The following is a 23180-nucleotide window of genomic DNA, read 5'->3' on the forward strand; positions in this document are numbered from 1 at the left end:
CCCCAAATAAATAAATAAATAATAAATAAATAAAGTATTGATCCTCACTGAAAGTTTTCTGTTTGTTTTTATCACTCCCTAAACAGATTCTGTTTTCTCTTCAAATTACTTTTCTCTCTCCTAGAATTACTTTTAGAAGCCTTCAGGTAATGGAGAGAACTGCCTAAGGATGACAACAGAAAATAGTAATATTATCAAGGTTTCATGGCGTCAGTGAAGGTGTCTCTCAACAAAGGGAAAGAAAGTGTTTCTTGAATCCAGTAGGGATTTGGCTTGTGTCTGTATTTAGTAAGCACATATTATTTATTAGCAATGACATGTAATAAAAAATACTTACCACTTAAAATTTTTTAAAGTATATATCCATAACATATTAATTTTTAAAAATTAAAAAATTTTAAATCAGCTTCTTCCAGCTGAGCAATGACCATCCTTAACATGGTGACTGTAGTCTTGAAATGCTATTTTCCACTAAGAGAAAGCCAAGTTTCTCATAAAAACAGATGACTTCATGTCTGAGGGAAGGAATCTGGAATGAACCTCAAATCACTCCAAATAGCAAGGAAGTTATCAAATACTTCCAAGATTGTGTCTGAAATACTCAGAAGTCAACTTGAAGAGTCTTTCTCTGGTCAAAAATAATATTATTTGATCTTTAATAAATCAAAAAATAATAAAAAAGAAGAATTCCAATGTATTGCCACCCATCCAATATTTAAATCCATGAGTTTATAATGGCATTATAAGAATTAATTGAGGGGTGCCTGGGTGGCTCAGTCAGTTGAGCGACCGACTTCGGCTCAGGTCATGATCTCACAGTTTGCGAGTTTGAGCCCCGCGTCAGGCTCTGTGCTGACAGCTCAGAGCCTGGAGCCTGCTTCGGATTCTGTGTCTCCCTCTCTCTCTCTCTGCCCCTCCCCCTCTCATGCTCTGTCTCTCTCTGTCTCAGAAATAAACATTTAAACAAATTAAAAAAAAAAAGAATTAATTGAATGACCTTACCAGAGTTACAGAGAACAAATGCACTAATGTTTGATAATCAGTAAGTAAATTGAAAGAATCAAGTATATAACCTGTGTTTCTTAGATGAAATGTTACTGGTACAATAGTTGAGAGGAAGAATCTCTTATTAAAAGTATCCCAGCAGGTAAGTGACAAGGAAATTATACAATCACAATATCAGCATTTTGGGACCCAGTGAATTAATGAATCTAGTCATCAAATACCCCACCAGTGGCCACAAGCATCACAAAAAGAGAAAAGCTGTAATGGAGTTGTGTAGCTTCTGGGTAATGAAGTTCTTACTAATGAAAAGAAAACTAAGTCAGAAGATGAATCATTTTGAACAGAATTCTGGCTGTTGAAAGGATTCAGAGCATAACAAAAGCTGGAGATAAAATTACATATTAAGACAAATTACCATAACTTAAGAATACCAAAGGTAGAAGGAGTATCTTAAAAGAGTCCAGAGAGGGGTGCCTGGGTGGCTCAGTCGGTTGAGCGTCTGACCTCAGCTCAGGTCATGATCTCACAGTCTGTGGGTTCGAGCCCCGCGTCAGGCTCTGTGCTAACAGCTCAGAGCCTGGAGCCTGTTTCCAATCCTGTGTCTCCCTCTCTCTCTGCCCCTCCCCCAGTCTCACTTTGTCTCACTCTGTCTCTCAAAAATAAATAAATATTTAAAAAAAATGAAAAAAAAAAGAGTTCAGAGAAAAAGAACAAATCTCCTACAAAGAAAGAAAAATCTGATTTACCTCATCTTTCTCAATAGTAACACTGGGTGAAAGAAGACAGTGGAATAATATATTTTTTTTACCTATTAAAAAAGTATTTGGAATCTAACATTTATATCCAGCCAAACGGTCTTTTACATACAAGAACATTATAAGAATATTGTACCCCAAGAAATCTATCACTGAAAATACAAAGAGGTCCTTAAACATATGAACAAATACAGCCAAGTGCTGCCAGAGATAGGAGAGAGGAGAATCAAACATTTTAATAAAATTTATTGTTCTATAAAATGACCCAAGGCCTTTAGTGAAGTTCATTGTTGTCTTGAAAAACCTAAGACCAAAGAAATTCTTTTTTTTTTAAATTTTTTCAATGTTTTTATTTATTTTTGAGACAGAGAGAGGCAGAGCATGAGCAGGGGAGGGGCAGAGAGAGAGGGAGACACAGAATCAGAAGCAGGCTCCAGGCTCTGAGCTGTCAGCCAAGAGCCCGACGTGGGGCTTGAACTCACAGACTGTGAGATCATGACCTGAGCCGAAGCCGGACGCTCAACCGACTGAGCCACCCAGGCGCCCCCCAAAGAAATTCTTAAAAGAATTTCTGTAACAGTCTAAAAGTTAATTCCAGACCATAGCAACATGGAGCACAGAGAGGTAAAAAGCAAAAAAAAAAAACAAAAAAAAACAAAAACAAAAAAGCAACTAAGAACGTGCCAACCAAAGGGCACCTGAGTGGACAGTCAGTTAAGCATCAGGATCTCCGGGTTTGGTTGGAGCCCTGTGTCCTACCGCTCTGTGCTGACAGGTAGGAGCCTGGAGCCTGCTTTGGATTCTGTGCTTCCCTCTTTCTCTGCTCCTGCCCTGCTCACACTCCGTCTCTCTCTTAAAAATAAACATAAAAAAAAAAAAAAAAAAAAAAAGAATGTGCTAACATTGTTTGTCTCTTTTAGGAGAAGTAGAGATAGACACTGAGAAGCGTGTTAGTTATTACTTATGCTTGTCAAATATTCTAGGTTTACTGTCTTCTGATCATACGGGACGATTTTCCTTTTTAGTCACTGAAGAGAAGTAGAGCTTTGCGGCTCATTTGGCCAGTAATACGTGACATGTGTCACTTTTGGGTCAAGGTATGTACTACTGATGAGAGACCCTCCAGAGCGCTCTTTCCTCCAGGGTCATTGACATTTTTCCACGTTGTGGCTGCTCCATGTGTCAGGTAGAGCCCAGTCAACTAGAAATTGATATGCAGCATGAGAAAGAAACATGTTTGTTTTGTTTTGGTATAACTGTTTTTCACAGTATAATACAGTCTATCCCAATACAATGTCTAAGAAATTAATAAACACAGGGGAGCCTGGGTGGCTCAGTCGGTTAAGCGACCGACTTCAACTCAGGTCACGATCTCGCGGTATGTGAGTTCGAGCCCCGCGTGGGGCTATGGGCTGATGGCTCGGAGCCTGGAGCCTGTTTCCGATTCTGTGTCTCCCTCTCTCTCTGCCCCTCCCTCATTCAGGCTCTGTCTCTCTCTCTCTCTGTCTCAAAAATAAATAAACGTTAAAAATAAATAAATAAATAAAAACAAATTAGTAAACACAATAATCACAAGTATGAATCTGAGATTAAGAGTACCCACCACCATAAGACAAAAATACAACGTAACTTTTTAAAATAAGAAAACTGATTAATCTAATGAAAAGCAGGAAGCAATTGTTAAAAAGAAATAAAATGGAAACAGAGTACGCTGAAAATATGAAATAAGATGACAATGATGTGTATAAAATAATCACAATAAATAGGAATGGGTTAAACTTACTACTTAAAAAAAAAAAAACAGAGACCAAAAAACAAAACAAAACAAAAAAAAAGAAACCTAGTTGGACCAAAGGCTGTTGTCTACAAGAGACATACAGAAAACAAGCAGAAAAATCAAAAAATTTGAAACAATGAAATGACATCAAAAACGAAACAAAGAAAAAAAGATAAAAGAAAAAAAAGATTCAAGTAATATGAACTAAAAGAAAGCTTGAGTATCAATTTGAAGTTCTAATAAAATAGAATTCAATGCAAAATAATATAAGTGAAGAAGAAGAATATTACATATTGTTAAAAGGAACGATAAAAGAAGATTTAATCATAATAGTGGAGAGAGATTAAAAATATATGAAAGAACAACTGACAGATGTAGAGGGGGAAATGGGTAAATCAAAATTTATAGCTGGAGATATTAGCACATTTTTCTGAACTGGCACATTAAGCACACTAAAAGTAAGCAGAGAGATCACATATCTCAACAATCCAATTAATCAGTTAAGCCATTCTTATTCACACACGCAAAGAATTCTCTTCTTTTTTTTACTTCTCTAATCTTTTTTTTTTTATAACTCAATAGACATTATTTTTTAAATAGTTTTAGTTTCACAGCTACATTGAGTGAAAATACAGAGTTACCACATATTCCCTCTGGAAACATACACACAGCCTTCCCCACCATGAACATTTCGCACTAGTGTGGTACATTTATTAAAATCAATGAATCAACATTGACGTACTATTATCAATCAATGCCCATTGTTGATATTAGGGTTCACGCTTTATGTTACACTATAATGTTTTGACAAAGGCATAATGATGTGTATCAACCAAGAATAGACATAATAGTTTCACTGCCCTTCAATGCTCCATTTACTCATCCCTCCCGCCCCTCTGAAACCATGACAACCACTGATCTATTTATTCCCTTCAAAGTTTTGCTTTTTGCAGAATGTCATATAGTTGGAATCACTATACAAAGTCAGTGCATTGTCTTTTAGGTACACTGTCTTTTATGATTGGCTTCTTTGACTTAGTAATATGACTTTAAGTTTTCTCCACACCCTCTAATAACTCGATAGCTCATTTCTTTTCAGCTCTAAATAATATTCCATTGTCTGGCTGTACCATAGTTCATTTATCCAATTGCATACTGAGGGGTTGTCTTGGCTGCTTTTAGTTCTGGGTGAGTATGAACAAAACTACTATGGACAGTTATGTGCAGGTTTTTGTCTTCACATAAGTTTTCAACTTATTTGAGCATATAGCTTGGAGTATATAGTTACTGGATTCTGTGTAACTTTGTAAGAGAATTTCAAACTATTTTTGAAAGTACCCAATAATAAGTCCTTGTATATATAGTCAGATGATTTTCAACAATGGTGCCAAAAGCATTCAATGGAAAAAAATTTTTTTTCAACTACTGATGTTGGAAAACTGGATATCCACATGCAAAAGAATGAGGTTGGGGCAACTGGGTGGCCCAGTCAATTAAGTGTCTGATTTTGGCTCAGAATGGAGCCTGCTTTGGAGCCTCTGTCTCCCTCTCTCTCTGCCCGTCTCCTGCTCTCTCTCTCTCTAAAATAATTAAACGATGGGGCGCCTGGGTGGCTCGGTCGGTTAAGCGTCCGACTTCAGCTCAGGTCACGATCTCACAGTTCGTGAGTTCGAGTCCCGCATTGGGCTCTGTGCTGACAGCTTGGAGCCTGCTTCCGATTCTGTGTCTCCCTCTCTCTCTGCCCCTCCCCCATTCATGCTCTGTCTCTCTCTGTCTCAAAAATAAATAAACGTAAAAAAAAATTTTTTTAATAAAATAAAATAACTAAACGATAAAAAAATTAAAAATTAAAAAAAGAATGAGGTTGGACCCTTGCACCATACACAAAAGTTACTCAAAATGAGTGAAAGACCTAAACATTAGAGCTAAAACCATCAAACTCAGAATAAAAGGGGAAAAGCTGTAGGACTTGTATTTGACAACAATTTCGGGCACATGACACTGAAAGCACAAACGACAGAAGTAAAAATACATACATTTAAGACTATTGTACATCAAAGGACATAATCAACACAGTGAAAAGACAACCTATGTAATGAGAGAAAATATTTGCAAATCACTTACCTCATAAATGGATTAATATGTTCGTATATAAATAACTCCGACAACTGAATAACAAAAACAAGCAACCCAATTTAAAAATGGGCAATGGCTGGGGTGCCTGGGTGGCTCAGTCAGTCAAGCATCCAGCTTCAGCTCAGGACGTGATCTCGCTGTTTGTGAGTTCAAGCCCCGTGTCAGGCTCTGTGCTGACAGCTCAGAGCCTGGAGCCTGATTCAGATTCTGTGTCTCCCTCTCTCTCTGTCCCTCCCCCTGCTCTCTCTCTCTCTCTCTAAAAAATAAACATTAAAAAAATTTTTTTTAATGGCAATGGACTTGAAGACATTTCTCCCAAAAAGATATACAAATGGCCAACAAGCACATGGAAAGATACTCAGCATCACTAACCATTAGAAGAATACCACAATGAGACACTTTACACCCATTAGGACAGCTACTACAAACAAAACAAAACAAAGCCAGACATACACACATACACACACACACCCCAAAAAAATGGAAAATAATAAGTGTTGTCAAGGATGCAGAAAAATTGGAAACTTTGGGCACTATTGGTGGGAATGTAGATTGTTGCAGCTGCTATGGAAAATATGGCAGTTCCTCAAAAAATCAAAAATTGAATTACCATATTATGCACCTATTATGCCTTGTGAGCATATACTCAAAAGAATTGAAACTAGGTCTCTAAGAGACATTTGCATACCCATATTCATAAGAACCCATGTTCATAATAATCAAAAAGTAAAAACAACCCAAATGTTCATCAGTGGATGAATGGATAAATTGTAGGATATGCATACAATGGAATATTATTGAGCCTTAAAAAAGAAAATTCTGACGCATGCTACAACACGGATGAAGCTTGAGACCATTATTCTAAGCGAAATACACCAGTCACAAAAGGACAAACACTGTCTGATTCAACTTATGTGAGGGACCTAGAGTAGTGAAATTTATAGAGACAAAAAGTAGAATAGTGGTTGCCAAAGGTTGAGAAATGGGAGGAATGGGGAGTTGTGGTTTGATGAGTATAAACTTATAATTTTGGATGATAAAAGGAGTTCTGAAGATTGATAGTGGTAGTGTAAAACAAAACAAAACAATATGAATGTACTAAATACGACTGAATGGTACACTTGAAAATTGTTAAGGTGACTAAATTCTGTATATATATTTTGCCACAATTAAAATTTGGTGGTTTTTTTTTTTTTTTGGACAAAAAAAAACACACCTAAATTACATCTCAAAATTTATCAGAGAAAGCCAAAATGCACGTACAGGAAAATTGTTAAAGTACTTAAAGTGCTCATTAAGAGAAATTCATAACGTAGTGATTGGGGTGTCTGGGTGGCTCAGTTGGGTAAGCATCCAATTCTTGATTTTGGCTCAGGTCATGATCTCGTGGTTTGTGAGTATGGGTCCCACATCAGGCTTTGAGGCTGATGGTGTGGAGCTTGCTTGGAATTCTCTCTCTCTCTCTCTCTCTCTCTCTCTCTCAAAATAAGTAAATAAACTTAAAAAAAACATAATGATTAAGAAAATAATCTGGCACTATCACTTCTCGGCCTTTTGGCTAAGATGAAGTAAAGAAAAAATCTGGCACTAAACAGCCACTAATTGGACGGCTTTGACTCTAATTAGCTTTACACTGGATAATTTGCTTTAAATATATTCATCAAGAAACTCAAAGGAGTAAACTATTCTCTTTAGCAATTGGAAAAAAGGAAGGAAGGAGGGAAAGAGGGAAAAAAGGAAATAAGGAAGGAAATAAGGAGGGAGGGAGGGAAGAGGAAAGAAAAATACTAAAGATAAAGGTAGAAGCCCATAAAATGGAAAATAAAAAATGGAGAAATTAACAAAACTAAAAGGTTACTTATCCAAAAGACTAAAAAGATATCCAAATTTCAGCAAGACTCATTAAGAAAATAAAAAATTAAATTTAAAAAATAGAATAGGAGCACCTGGGTGGCTCAGTTGGTTGAGCGTCTGCCTCTTGATTTGGGCTCGTGTCACAATCCCAGGGTTGGGGGATTGAGCCCCGAGTCGGGCTCTGTGCTGAGTCTGGAGCCTGCTTAAGATTCTCTCTCTTTCTCCCTCTGCCCTTCACTCCTGCTTGTGCCCTCTCTCTGTCTCTCTCAAATAAGTAAAATAGAACTAATTTTTAAATAAATAAAAAATAGGTTAAACATGGGGCAGCTGGGTGGCTGAGTCAGTTAAACAATGACTCTTGACTTCAGCTCAGGTCATGATCTCATGGTTCATGAGATTAAGCCCCCTGTCAGGCTCTTCACTAACAGTGCAAAGACTGCTTGGGATTCTCTTTCTCCTTCTCTCTGGCCCTCCCCTGCTAACACGTTCTCTCTCTCTCTTTCTCTCTCTCAATAAACAAACATTTTTAAAAAATAGAATAAACAGGAAGAAATAACTATAGATAGAGATTTCAAAACAACAAAATCTCTTTGGAGTAACTATTTGCTAACATATTTTTTAAATAGATGAAATAGAAAAATTCTTAGGCAAATAAAGATGTTAAAATCAATGCAAATACGTATAAAAAAATGTGAATGGATAGATACGGAAATGCCCTACCAAAGTTGAAAAGAGAAGCATAGAATGTTTCTAAAATTACAAGGGGAAATTTCAAAGGCTATATATATTTCAAGGGTATGGAGACATTGCACGTGTCCTGAGGGAATAAGTATGGGTTTCATATTGGAAATAAGTGAGCAGCTTTAAAACCATATCAGTGTTTGGGTGCCACTCCCATAGATTCTGATTTAATTGGCCTGGAATGAGTATTGGACCTCAGAATTGTTTAAATCTCCTGAGATTCCAAAGGGCAAGGTAAGTTTGAGACCCACAACTCCAAGGAAAAAAATGTACAGAAGGATAATTTATGCTAATGGGGCACCAGGAGAGACAACATTGGGTGTGTCAGCCCTGAGAGGAAGGGAGGACTCATGACTCATGGGAAAAAAAACCTACCTGGTGGAATCCCATTTTCATTAAAGGGAAGGTATACCGTTGTTATCCAAAGGAAACTCTATCAGACTAATAATGTGTTTATTTTCTACACATAAATCTTAAGTAGAGGAGAAAGGATGAAGTAGAAAACATTTAACAGATATCAGATAAAAGTGTCCTAAGGAAAACATGATCATTCTGAGAGAAGTGGAAGACATTTTTTAAAAACATGGAAATTCTAGAGATTAAAAAAATGAAATATCTGAAATAAAATTTTCATTGGATGGAATTAATACCAAATTAGACACTGAAGAAGAATAGTTAAGTGAATTTGAAGACACAGCAATAGAACTTATCCAATTTTTTTCAGAGAAAAAAAAGAGTGAAAAAATGAACATGTCAGAGACCTGTGGCATAATATCAAGTAGTCTGATACATATATTTGGAGTCCCACAAAAGGGATCAAGAAAACTATTTGAGTGAAAATATAATTAAAAATTTTCCAAAGTAGCTGAAAACTATAAACACATAGATGCAAAAAGCTTAATGAACCCCAAGCAGGACACACACACACACACACACACACACACACACACACAAATTCAAGGTACAGTGTAACCAAATTACTTAAAAAAAAAAAAAAAGCAACAGTAAGAAAATCTTAAAAGCAGAGAAAGAAAGAAAATACATTATGTACAAAGGAACAAAGTAAAGAAAGACCACAGACTTCTCATCAGAAATTTGGCAGGTTTCAAAAGATTTACATAGACATCTTCAATTTCACTTCTAAGAATTTACTCAAGATAAATGAAAACATGTGCTCACAAAAAGACTTGCACATAAATATTCATAGCAAATATATTCATAATAGCTAAATTCTTGAAACAACCAAAATGTTCATCAACAGGAAAATGGATAAACAATTTGTGTTACATTTGTACGGTGGAATACTAGTCATCAATAAAAAGGAATTAAACTTGCTGTTGAGAATGCAAGCTAGTGCAGCCACTCTGGAAAACAGTATGGAGGTTCCTCAAAAAACTAAAAATAGAACTACCCTATGACCCAGCAATTGCACTACTAGGCATTTATCCAAGGGATACAGGTGTGCTGCTTCAAAGGGGCACAGGCACCCCGATGTTTATAGCAGCACTATCGACAATAGCCAAAGTATGGAAAGAATCCAAGTGTCCATCGATGGATGAATGGATAAAGAAGATGTGGTATATATACATACAATGGAGTATTACTCGGCAATCAAAAAGGATGAAATCTTGCCATTCGCAACTATGTGGATGGAACTAGAGGGTATTATGCTAAGCAAAATTAGTCAGAGAAAGACAAAAATCATATGACTTCACTCATATGAGGACTTTAAGACACAGAACAGATGAACATAAGGGAAGAGAAGCAAAAATAATATAAAAACAGGGAGGGGGACAAAATATAAGAGACTCTTAAATATGAAGAACAAACTGAGGGTTACGGGAGGGGTTGTGGGAGGGGGGATAGGCTAAATGGGTAAGGGGCATTGAGGAATCTACTCCTGAAATCATTATCGCACTATATGCTAACTAATTTGGATGTAAGTTAAAAAAATAAAATTGAAAAAAAATAAAATAAATAAAAAGGAATTAAACACTGATAGGCACAATAATATGGATGAATCTCAAAAACAGCATGCTAAGTGAAAGAAGCCATAGACAAAAAGAATACACACTGTATAATTTTGTTTACATGACAATCCAGGAAAGAAAAATCTAATTTATATTCACAACAGATCCATGGTCTCTTGAGGCTGGGGTTGAGAGTAGAATTGGCTAAGAAGCAGCTTAAGAGAATTTTGGTGTAATCCAAATGTTTTATCACGACTGTGTTAGAATTTATAAGGGTGTAAAAATTTGTCAAAAGTCATTGAAATGTACGTTTAAAATTGGTGTCCCTCCCCCCCCCCATCCATATGTTGAAATCTTAACACCGATGTGATGGTATTAGGAGGCAGAACTTTTGGGAGTTGATTAGGCCATAAGAGAGGAGCCCTCTTGAATGGGATTAGTGGCCTCCTAAGAGACCCCAGGAGTGGATACAGTGAGAAGACAGCAGTCTGCCATCTGAAAGAGGGCTCTCACCAGAACCAGACCATGTTGGCGAGACAGGACAGCTAAAGGGACACCATGAAAAATGGTTTTTGCTGCTCCTTGTCCAGCTTCTATTCTTGCTAGAATCTACACTTTGATCTTCCACAGCCTTATGAAACAGATAATGTATATCCTCCTTGTAAAGATCAAGGAGTTAATGATTTCTTTGGAGTCTTCTGGCACAACAAGTAACATCTAAAAAGTTACTGGGTGGGTCGCCATGAAGTTCTCCAACACCCTGGTTCTGGGGCATAAGTGACTTTTGAAGGACACCTAAACACTCGTCTTTGTTCCTGGATGCCTGAGAAGACACATGCAGCATAACACAAGCCTCCATAAAAACCCCAGACCCCAAACTAAGGTAAGACTCACTTTTTTCCTTTCCAAGGTCCTGGATGTTCTGTGTCTACACTCTATGTCTTCCATAAACTCTGCTCTCACTTTCTCTCAGCTCACATTTGATTTCTATTCCACACAAAGCCAAGGACCCTCTTGACTGATCCTGTGGGACCCTGTCTGGGTCCTCAGACGCAGTCAGCCTGCACCATTGGAACCCTGATCTCAGACTTCCAGCTTTCAGAATTGCGGGGAAATATGTTCTGTTGTTTATAATCCACCAGTCCCTGGTCCTTTGTTTTAGCAGCCTGAACTAAGGTGTATCTTATTATATAAGTTATGCCTCAATAAAGTTGATTCAAACAAGGAAGGCAGAGGTGCCTGGGTGGCTCAGTCAGTTAAGTTGCCAACTTCGGCTCAGGTCATGATCTCATGGTTCATGAGTTTGAGCCCCTCATCAGGCTCTGAGCTGTCAGCACAGAGCCTGGAGCCTGCTTTAGATTCTGCATCTCCCTCTCTCTCTGCCCCTCCACCACTCATGCTCTCTTTCTCAAAAATAAATAAACATTTTAAAACATTATTTAAAAAAACAACAACAAAACAAAACAAAACAAAACAAGGAAGACAGCATGGTAAAAACCATTCTCTCTTCTCTGTATTTGTCCTCAATCCCTAAAGAAGAATTTCCACCAATACTTCCAATACATTTCTGGGTCTCTTCATTTCTCACAGTAGCCTAGACTCTTGAGATGGGGTTTGATGCTTTCATTATTTCCGTTGTGAAGAATTAATTAAAAACCAGGATTCAAGTGTCCCTTTTCTCTCTGGGCTCTCTGCAAGAAGGTGAAAAAGAGGACTTTTTCTGCATCCAGCCTATACCCCTCTCCCAAAACAGATTTCCATTTCAGACCTGAAGCTGAGACAGTAATAGGAAACACTTTTTAGCTGCAAATTCGATCCACATTTTCCAGTACAGCTTTACCAGAGATAAAGCTGGTATTCGGATCCCTTCCTGATTCCTTTGTCTATTTCATAATTTCCCTAAAACCCAGAGAGTAGAGGGGTGTCACTAATAATCATCTTAAAGTTCTAAGAAATAGGATTTGATAATAGACGAGAGGGTGTAGTGTAAGCACCTGACAATTTATTTTTATGGTAATGCAAATGGCTGACTTAAGCTTTTGACTGAAAACCATCCACCTCAAAGATGGCTATCTCAAACACCTTGCCAACAACGTAACTAAAGAGGCAGGCCTTCTTTTGGCCACAATCTCAGGAGTTCCCTGGATGAAATCTGAGATTGACCCTCATACACAGAGGGCAAGGAGAGACTGAAGAAAGAAGCAGACCACTCCAGACTGGTAGGGGGCGGTTTCAAGAAGCCAGAGAACTTACAAATGAGGCTTGTCTAGGCTGGCTACTAGTAAATCACCACATCTGCCCCCCAGATTTTGAAAGTTTGTATAGAGTCCTTAGCGGGGTTCAATCACGGATTCAGTCCAGATGGTCTCAAAAACACATTACTCACTCCGAACTACATCCTTAAAATGACCCCAAATGCAGAATAAGAGGCAGAACATACACTCCGAGGACAGGAGAGGGACTGAGGATTTCCAATTACCTGGGTCCAGTTCCCAGGGCAATCAGTGGTCACATCTTGATGACCTCCTCCAATATTGCAAGCACCCCCCCCCCCCACCACCACCAACCACCACCACGTTTCCTTTGCTTTAGAGACCTTTGGTTGACTTAGATAACTGACCATTTGGCTGCTTGTTTTTCCCCTTCTACACTTCAAATACCACTCTTCAGTTTTAAATTCATCAGTAAAGAGATTAACTCACAAAACCCTAAAACCTCCCCACCCTCACCCCCAATAAAAGCAGAACCCTAGGCTTATACAGCCTCTCTTTGTCTCTTCCTCTGACCTCAATGTGTGGCCCCAGGCATGCCAGGACTTGAACTAATAAACGCTTTTTTTTTTTTTTTTTTAAGTTTCCTGATGGTTATTGCTGGGGGCATCTTGTAATCATAAGAAGAACCACAAAGGCTGGTCCGGACAACATTGATTCCAAAAGGGGAGATAGATGTCTGTGGGGACTTGCCATGGGTCCTTGTCAACTCCCCAGGCATGTCTAGCTGATAGCACCACTATTGATAGGCTGGGACCAGCGCAAAACAGAGGGTAAAAAGAGGAAAATTATTGAAAACTGATTCTTAGATTTATAATTTTGAGCACCTGGGTTTATGTTGAATCCATCTACTTAAGAGGGGAGCTCTAGAAGAGGCAGTTTTTTGGTAAAATCTAGGGCCTTATTTCAACTTGTTAAGTTTTAAATTCTTATTTAAGATCTCTAAGTGAAACAGCAGGACCTACTTATTTGGAACTCAGTATGGAGATCAAACTAAATGAAAATTATACATTAGAACAAGAAGTCTGATTACGCATGACAAAGCAGCGTCTTTCAATAGGATTGCACTTCACAAGTGAGTCATAAAAATACCCTTGTCAAGGGTGTCTGGCTGGCTCAGTTGGTGAAGCATGGAACTCTTGATCTCAAGGTCACAAGTTTGAGCCCATGTTGGGCTTAGAGCCTACTTTAAAAGAAAAGAAAAAGTCAAATTTCCATTATGCAGAACTTCGATGAATCATGGGAAAAGAAGAAGAGGTTTATTTCTGTTACACTTCAGTATATGTTAGTCTAGAAAGTTTCATATTTTTATAAACCACCAGAACACAACCTTCTCACAGATCACCTTACCCCTGCCATCTCATGTGTTTTAAGATTCAAATCTGCCAGCATGACTCTAACCGTTTAATAATAACTCTCTTCAACCCTAAATATATTGTCTTCTCTGTGATCAACCTTAAGAAGGAAAACTTTTGCTATCTCAGAGCTTGCTTATATTTGTTTAATTAATTTATTTATAGGCTTATGTATGTTTTCAATGTCCATTTCATTAACAGGTAAGAGTTACAGTTTTTTGTTTTTTGTTTTTTGTTTTTAAGTAAGCTCTCTGCCCAACATGGGGCTTGAATTCATGACCTCAAGATCAAGAATTGTACACTCTAGACACTGAGCTAGTCAGGCACCCCAGAGTTATGGTTTAAATCAGGGACTCTTAGGTGCCCCACTGTTTCCCCAGCACCAGAAAAATAGTAAATATTCAATAAAAATGTGTTCACTTACAGGCTGTCTACTTCTCTGTATTTTATTATTCCTTGTGAAAACTCATGGGCTCTATGGGGCGCCTGGGTGGCTCAGTCGGTTAAGCGTCCGACTTCAACTCAGGTCACGATCTCACGGTCCTCGAGTTCAAGCCCCACGTTGGGCTCTGGGCTGATTGCTCAGAGCCTGGAGCCTGCTTCCCATTCTGTGTCTCCCTCTCTCTCTGCCCCTCCCCCGTTCATGCTCTGTCTCTCTCTGTCTCAAAAATAAATAAACATTAAAAAAAAATTAAAAAAAAAAACTCGTGGGCTCTTTGAGAGTTTCTGAGGTTTTCAGTTAACTAGTAACTACAAAGAAACATAAGGGATAAACTAACAAGGAAGGAAAATTGTCAATGCTTTGAGATGTCTTAAAGTCTTACAATAAAAACTCTCTCTTTATTCTTCGGCAAAAAGATACCCTGATCTGTCTCAGTTCCTCATTTCATTTTCTTGCTTCCTGTATTTATTATTGTTATTTTTCATTTGTGGAGACTCAAACTGATTAATGAAATACCTATCCTTAAACAAATTTTTCTGTCTAGCACTTGACCTTGAAAAACTAAAATGGAGCTACCTTAGGTGATGATGTTATTTCTTTGGATTATACTAAAGTCTCGGAGATTTTTTTTTTTTCTAACATTCGAGAAAATTTCAGGTTGCCCAAATTAACATGTTCCCAATTCAGATAAGAAGGCATCACTCCATCCCCCAGGCCAGAGAATCTTGGTGCCAAAAAAGATCCCATCGGAGGAATTTCATCACCACCCCGTACCCAGGGAAAAAGAGAATGGGAGAAACCCAGCAGGCTTCCCCACCATGGAGATGTGCAGCCTTTGTTACGGAGGAACCCCACAGCCTTCACCAACGGGGATCCCAGATGATGGAACAGCCCAGAGTCCCTGCTGTTACATCTCCTTCCCAAGATGAGATGTCCACTGTGATGACACCTGTCCTCAGGGGCCCCAGTCACTGCTGTGCCCCATTCTCCAGGACCAGGATGCCACAGCACCTTGCTATATACAGAGCAGAACGACTGTGGCTCCACCCACTGGGTACCAAGTCATGCCTCCAATGCCACTATAATGGTGAGCTGCCGCTGTCCGGATTCCACCCTGGGATTCCAGTTCTCAGCTCTGACCAGTCATTGCCAGGGCAGCTGTCACTTCTCTGCCACCCATCCCGAGGGACCCAGGGACTCCCCTGGGTTCTGACATGTCTCTAATAGGCCACCACCACAAGGGATGTGCAGCTGCTGTCCTGTTACTGCCCTGGGGAAAGAGTTGGACTTTGACCAGCATGCCCAGACTGTGCTGCACAAACTAGAAGTAAACAAAAAAATAAAAATCATTAAAAATAAAAAAAATCAAATCAAATCAAATAACAGAAATTCTGGAGCTGAAGCTCCATAAAATGAATAAAATCAGAAATGAAACAGAGAGCTTCAGCAGCAGGCTCAATCAGGCAAAAGGAAAACTCTGAGAACCTGAAGACAGGTCTCTTAATATTATCCAGAGGAGAAGAAATTAGAATGAAAAAGAACAGGGGTGCCTGGGTGGCTCAGTCGGTTAAGTAGCCAACTTCAGCTCAGGTCATGATCTCGTGGTTCATGAGTCTGAGCCCGGCAACAGGGGCTCTGTGCTGACAGTTCAGAGGCTGGAGCCTGCTTCGGATTCTGTGTGTGTCTCTCTCTGCCCCTCCCTCACTTGCTCTCTCTCTCTCTTTCTCTCAAAAATAAATAAACATTAGGCACGCCTGGGTGGTTCAGTCGGTTGAGCGTCTGACTCTGGCTCAGGTCATGAATTCACGGTTCGTGAGTTCGAGCCCCACGTGGGCTCTGTGCTGACAGCTCAAAGCCTGGAGCCTGATTTGGATCCTGTGTCTCCTTCTCTCTCTGTTGCTCCCCTGCTTTCTCTCTCTCTCTCTCTCAAAAAATTAAAATTAAAAAAAATGTTAATAAACATTAAAATTTTTTAATAAAAAAAGAATGAAAAATGAAACCTATGTTTCTATGTTTCTTTTCTAAAGAAATCATATTCACATTATGGGAGTCCCAGGAGGAAAAGATAAGGAGAAATAGAAAATTTATTTAAAGAAATAATGAGTTTAAACTACCCAAGTCCGGGGAGTCACATGGACATTCAGGTACCAAAAGTGCAAAGATACCCAAACAGATTCAACCCAGAGATCTTTGCTGTGACACATCATAATAAAGCTCTCAACAATCAGAGAAAGGGAATTTTGAGAGCAGCAAGGGAAAACAAAGACTCATCACATACTAGGGAATTCCCAATAATGTTATTAGAAGATTTGTTAGCAGAAATCTTGCAAAACCAGGAAAGATTGGGATAACATATACTCAAATGCTAGGAAAAACAAACAAACGAATGAACGAACCCTGTCAGCCCAGCATACTTGACCTGGCAAAGTTGTCCTTCAGATGAAGAAGAGATACAGACTTTCCTGGACAAGCAAAACCTGAGGGAATTTATCACCACTAGACATGCCTTGTGAAAATAAAAATGGCAAAGAGAGGGGCGCCTGGGTGGCTCAGTCAATTAAGCATCTGACTTCAGCTCAGGTCATGATCTCATGGTTCGTGGGTTGAGGCCCCCACATCAGGCTCTCCGCTGTCAGCACAGAGCCTGCTTTGGATCCTCTGTCCCCCTCTCTCTTTATCCCTCCCCTGCTCTCTCTCTCTCTCTCTCTCTCAAAATAAATAATCATTCAACAAACAAACAAAGCCCAACTATATGCCGCCTACAAGAGACTAATTTAAGCTTTAAGGACACTAATAGCCTGAAAGTAAAGGGATGGAAAAAAATACTCCATGAAAATGGTAACCCAAAGAGAGCAGGGTAGCTATACTTTGATATAAAACAAAATACCCATTAATTTAAAACAGTAAAAATAGACAAAGAACGTCATTATATATGATTAAGGGACCAATTGATCAAAAGGATATACCAATTGTGAATTATATGCATCTAATATCGGAGTGCCCAAATAGATTACACAATTATAAGTGTATCTGAAGGCAAAAATAGGGGCACCTGGGTGGCTCAGTTGGTTAAGCATCCAACTCTTGATTTGGGCTCAGGTCATGATTTCACAGTTTGTGAGATTGAGCCCCACACCAGGGTCTGTGCTGACAGCATGAACCCTGCTTGGGATTCTCTCTCTCCCTCTTTCTCTGCCCCTCCTCTGCTTGTGCTCTCTCTCTCTCTCCCCCCCCCACTCTTTCAAAGGAAATAAATAAAAACTTTTTAAAAAATGAAGGCAAAAAGAGACAGCAATGTAATAATTGTAGAGAACTGAATACCTTACTTTCAACATTGAATAGATCATCCAGACAAAAACCCACTAAGGAAATAATTAACTTAAACTACTTAGATTCTGATTTCCCTTCTGATCACCAGTTTCAGTTCTGCATGAAATTCCAAAATGGGGAGGTGAGTCCCACACCAAACAGCAATTCTCCAACAGCATTTGAGGGTCCTAAAACTAAACTCGAGTCTGATACTGTCTAAGTGAACACAGCATCAGATCTCATTGCCCTTCCCCGCCCCAGCCCCAAACTTCAAATGCAGGTGGTAGTCCAAGTTGTCACCTTGCTTCTGACTGATTGGCTATAGATCTGAGGTTCCCATGAGCCCCTCCTTGGGCTTGATTAATTTGCCAGAGTGACTCACAGAACTCAGAGAAAACATTTTGCTTACGAGACTACCAGTTTATTATAATAAGATAGAGCTCAAGAAAAGCCCGACAGAAGAGATGCGTGCATAGGGCAAGGGATGGGGAAAGGACACAGAACTTCCATGCTCTTCTCCAAGCACACCACTCTCTCCAAATCTCCATGTTTTCACCAACCCAGAAGCTCTCTGAGCCTAATCCTTTCAGGTTTTTATGGAAATGTCATTATGCAGACACAATTGATGAAATCATTGGTTATTAGTGATTAGTTCAAATTCCAGACCCTCTCCCCTCCTTCAAGGATGGGGGGTCCGGGGGGAGACTGAAATTTTCAGCTTTCTAATCACACGGTTGGTTTTCCTTGCAACCAGTGTCCATCCTTAGGTGCTTTCCAAAAATCACCTTCTAAATATACCAAAAGACACCTATATCATTTTCATCACTTAGGAAAATTCAAGAGTTCCAGGAGAAAAAGACCAACCATATATTTCTTATTGTAAATCACATCACAATTACACTTTAGATGAAATGGACTTAAAGACACGTCTAGAACAGTTCATTCAACAGCATCGGGCTACACATTCTTATTAAGTGTGCATGGCACATTCTCCAGGACAGACCGTATGCCAGGTCCCAAAACAAGCTGTAACAAATTTGAGAAGATGGAAATCATATCAAGTATCTTTTTCAACCACAGTGGTGTGAAAGTAGAAATCAGTGACAGGAGGAAAACAAGATGTATAGATACATGGAAACTAATCAACACACTTTGGAACAACCAATGGGTCAAAGAAGAAATCAAAAGGGAAATCAAAAAAATATCTGTAGACAAAGAAAAATGGAAACACAGTATACCAAAACTTATGGAATGCAGCAAAAGTAGTTTCAAGAGGAAAGTTTATAATGAAAAATGCTTACATTAAGGGAAAAAGGAAAGATGTTTTTTTAAAATGTGTGTGTATTTATTTCGAGAGAGAGAGAGAGAGTGGCAGAAAGAGAGAATCCCAAGCAGACTCCACACTGTCAGCCCAGAGCCTGATGTGGGGCTTGAACTCATGAACCATGAGATCATGACCCGAGCTGAAGCTAAGAGTTGGACGCTTAACCAACTGAGCCCCTCAGGTGCCCCAAAAACAAAAATCTTAAATAACAACCTAACTTTATACCTAAGGAACTAGAAAGAGACTAATCCAAAGTTAGCAGAAGTAAGGAAATAATAAAGATTATAGCAGAAATAAACTAAATAGAAACTAGAAAAACAATAGAAAAATGAAACTAAGAGTTGTTTTTCTGAAAAGATAAAGTTGACATTACCAAAAAAAAAAAAGACAGATGACTAAAATTAATTATGATTGAAAGAAGATGCATTATAACTGATACCACAGAAATACAAAGGATCATACGAGACTATCCAGAATAATTATACATCAAAAGTTAGGTAACTTAGAAGAAATTGATAAGTTCCTAAAACACACAACTTATAAGAATCATGAAATGAAATGGAATCAATCATGAAATGATAGAAAATCTTAACAGACCAATAATAAGCAAGGAGATTATATCATTAATTTAAAATCTCATGGGGGCGCACCTGGGTGGCTCAGTTGGTTAAGTGTCTGACTTCGGCTCAGGTCATGATCTCCCGGTCCATGGGCTCAAGCCCCACATCAGGTTCTGTGCTGACAGCTCAGAGCCTGGAGCCTGCTTTCAATTCTGTGTCTCACTCTTCTCTCTGCCCCTCCCCCGCTTGTGCTCTCTCTTTCTCTCTCTCTCTCTCTCAAAAATAAATAAATGTTAAAAAAATTCTTAAAAAAATCTCATGGGGCTCCTGGCTGGCTCAGTCAGAAGAGCATGTGACTCTTGACCTTGAGGTCATGAGTTGAAGCCCCACTTTGGGTATAGAGATTGCTTAAATAAATAAGACTTTTTGAAAAACTTAAAAATTAAAATCTCCCAACAAATAAAAGTGCAGAACCGGATGGCTTCACAGGTGAAATCAACCAAATCTTGTAAGAATTAACATTAACCCTTCTCAAACTCTTCCAAAAAATTAAAGACAAAAGGACGCTTCCAAACTCGTGTTATTAGGGCAGCATTACCCTGATACCAAAGCTAGATAAGAACACTGAAAGAAAACAAAATTATGGGCTAATATCCCTGATCAACATAGATACAAATATCATCAAAATACTATCAAACCAAATTTAAGAGCACATTAAAAGGGTCATACATTATGATCAAGTGGGATTCACCCCTGGGGTGCAAGAATGTTTGAACACATGCAAATCAAGAAATGTAACTAATACAGGGGCAACTGGGTGGCTCAGTTGGTTAAGCGTCCGACTTCGGCTCAGGTCATGATCTCGCAGTTCATGAGTTTGAGCCCCATGTCAGGCTCTGTGCTGACAGCTCAGAGCCTGGAGCCTGCTTCAGATACTGTGTCTCCCTCTCTCTCTGTCCCTTCCCCACTCATACTCTGTCTCTCCCTGTCTCTCAAAAATGAATAAACGTTAAAAAAATTTTTTTAAAGAAATGTAACTAATACATTTACAGAACAAAGGAAAAAAATCATATCATTATTTCAATCAATATAGAAAAACCATTTGGCAAAATTCAACATGGTATCTTGATAAAAATTCTCAAGAAATTAAATATAGAAGAAATGTTCCTCCACATAATAAAGGCCATGTATAAGCGGCCCAAAGCTAATATCATATTTAACAGTGAGAGGTTAAAGGCCTTTCCTGTAAGATCTGTAAGATCAGAAACAATACAAGAATGCCCACTCCTACCATTTCTACTTAACATAGTACTAAAACTCCTAGCTAAAGTAACCAGGAAAAATAGTAATAGTAATAGTAATAATAACAATAATAATAATAAATGAAATAAAAGGTAACCAAACCAGAAAGGAAGAAGTAAAATCATATCACTTTACAGATGACATAATCCTCTATATAGAAAACCCTGAAGACTTCACCAAAAAAATGTTAGAACTGAAAAATGAAGTTAATAAAGTTGCAAGATACAAAATCAACATACAAAAATTAGTTGCATTTCTATAACAACCAACTATCTGAAACAAATTAAGACAGAAATCTTATATACAATAACATCAAAACCAATAAGATTTAGGAAGAAATTTAACCAAAGTGGTGAAAGACCTACCCTGAAAACTGTAAGACTTTGATGATAGAAAGTGGAAAAAAAAAAAAAAAAAGGACAAATAAATGGAAAGATATACTGTGTTCTTGGATCAGAAAAATTAATCTTGGTAGTGACCCCAAAATGGTCTGTAGCCTATACTACCCCAAATGATCTACAGATTCAATCCACTCTCTATCAACACTCCAATGGCATTTTTCTTTTTTTTTTTTTAATTTTTTTTTCAACGTTTTTTATTTATTTTGGGGACAGAGAGAGACAGAGCATGAACGGGGGAGGGGCAGAGAGAGAGGGAGACACAGAATCGGAAACAGGCTCCAGGCTCTGAGCCATCAGCCCAGAGCCTGACGCGGGGCTCGAACTCTCGGACCGCGAGATCGTGACCTGGCTGAAGTCGGACGCTTAACCGACTGCGCCACCCAGGCGCCCCCAATGGCATTTTTCAAAGGAACAGAATAAACTATTCCAAAATTTGTATAAAGCTACCAAAAAACAAACAAAAAAAAAAAAACAAAAAAATGAAAAAACAAACAAACAAAAAACAAACAGCTAAAGCAATCCTGAGAAAGGAGAAAAAATGTACAGACATCACACTTCCTGATTTCTAGCTATAGTACAAAACCACAGCTAAAAACAGTATGGTACTGGCATAAAAACAGGAACATAGACCAGTGGCACAGAATAGAGAGCCCAGACATAAACCCATGTATATATGGTTAACTAATATACACAATGGGGTAAGGATAGTCTCTTCAATAAATGGCCTTAGGAAAACTGAATATCCACACGCACAAGCGTGAAACCGGCCCCTTATGTTACACACTCACAAAATTAGCTTGAAACAGGTCAAAAACTTAAATGTAAGACCTGAAACCATATAGCCCCTAAAAAAAAAGCATAAGGAAAAAGATCCTTGGCATTGGCCTTCGCAATAATTGGGTTTTTTTTTTTTTGATAAGACACCAAAATCACAGGTAACAAAAGCCAAAATAAACAAGTGGGACTACATCAAACTAAAGAGCTTTGAACAGCAAAGAATTGAAAGGGAAAAGGAAACCTACAGAATGAGAGAAAATATTTGCAAAACATATATCTGATAAGGGAATAGTATTCAAAATATATAAAGAACTCATACAACTCAATATCAAAAAAGCAAATTTAAAAATGGGCAAAGGATCTGAATACACATTTTTTTTCAAAAAACACATACAAATGGCCAATAGGTATCTGAAAGGTGTTCAACATCACCAATTATCAGGTAAATGCAAATCAAAACTACGATACCATCTCATATCTGTTAGGTTGGCTATTATTAAAAAGGCAAACAATAACAAGCATTGGCAAGGATATGGAGAAAAGGGAATCCTTGTACTCTGTTGGTGGGGATGCAAATTGGCATAGCTTTTATGGAAAATAGTATGGCAAAAAATTAAGTATTAAACTACAATATGATCCAGCAATCCCACTCCTAAGTACATATTTGTAAGAATTGAAATGAGTGTCTCAAGGAGATATCTGCACATTTATGTTTATTGCAGCATTATTTGTAATTGCCGAGATATGTCCTTCATTGGATAAATGGACAAAGAAAAATGTGGTATATATACAATTAAATCTCATTCAACCATGGAAAAGAAGGAAATCCTACCATTTGCGACAGATGGATAACTCTGGAATGCATTAGTGAAAGAAGTGAAATAGACCAGATAGAGAAAGATAAATACTGTCTGGTATCACTTATTATCACTTATATGTGGATTTAAAAAAAAAAAAAACAATTTTATAGAAACAGAGAATAGAATGGTAGTTGCCAGGGGCTGAAGGGAAGGCAACTTGGGTGATACAGTTCAAAGGGTACAAATTTTCAGTTATAAGTTCTGAAGTCTAATGTACGGTTGGTGACTATAGTTAATAATCCAGCATTATATACTTGAAAGTTGCTAAGAATAGATCTTAAGCATTCTTACCACCCGCACTAAAAAGGGTTCATTATGTGTGGTGATGGACGTGTTAATTAC

This window comes from Lynx rufus, unplaced genomic scaffold, assembly GCF_022079265.1.
Source record: "Lynx rufus isolate CCGP_SWC_20201006 ecotype Redwood Valley unplaced genomic scaffold, mLynRuf1.p SCAF_7, whole genome shotgun sequence".
In the NCBI taxonomy this organism is placed as follows: Eukaryota; Metazoa; Chordata; class Mammalia; order Carnivora; family Felidae; genus Lynx; species Lynx rufus.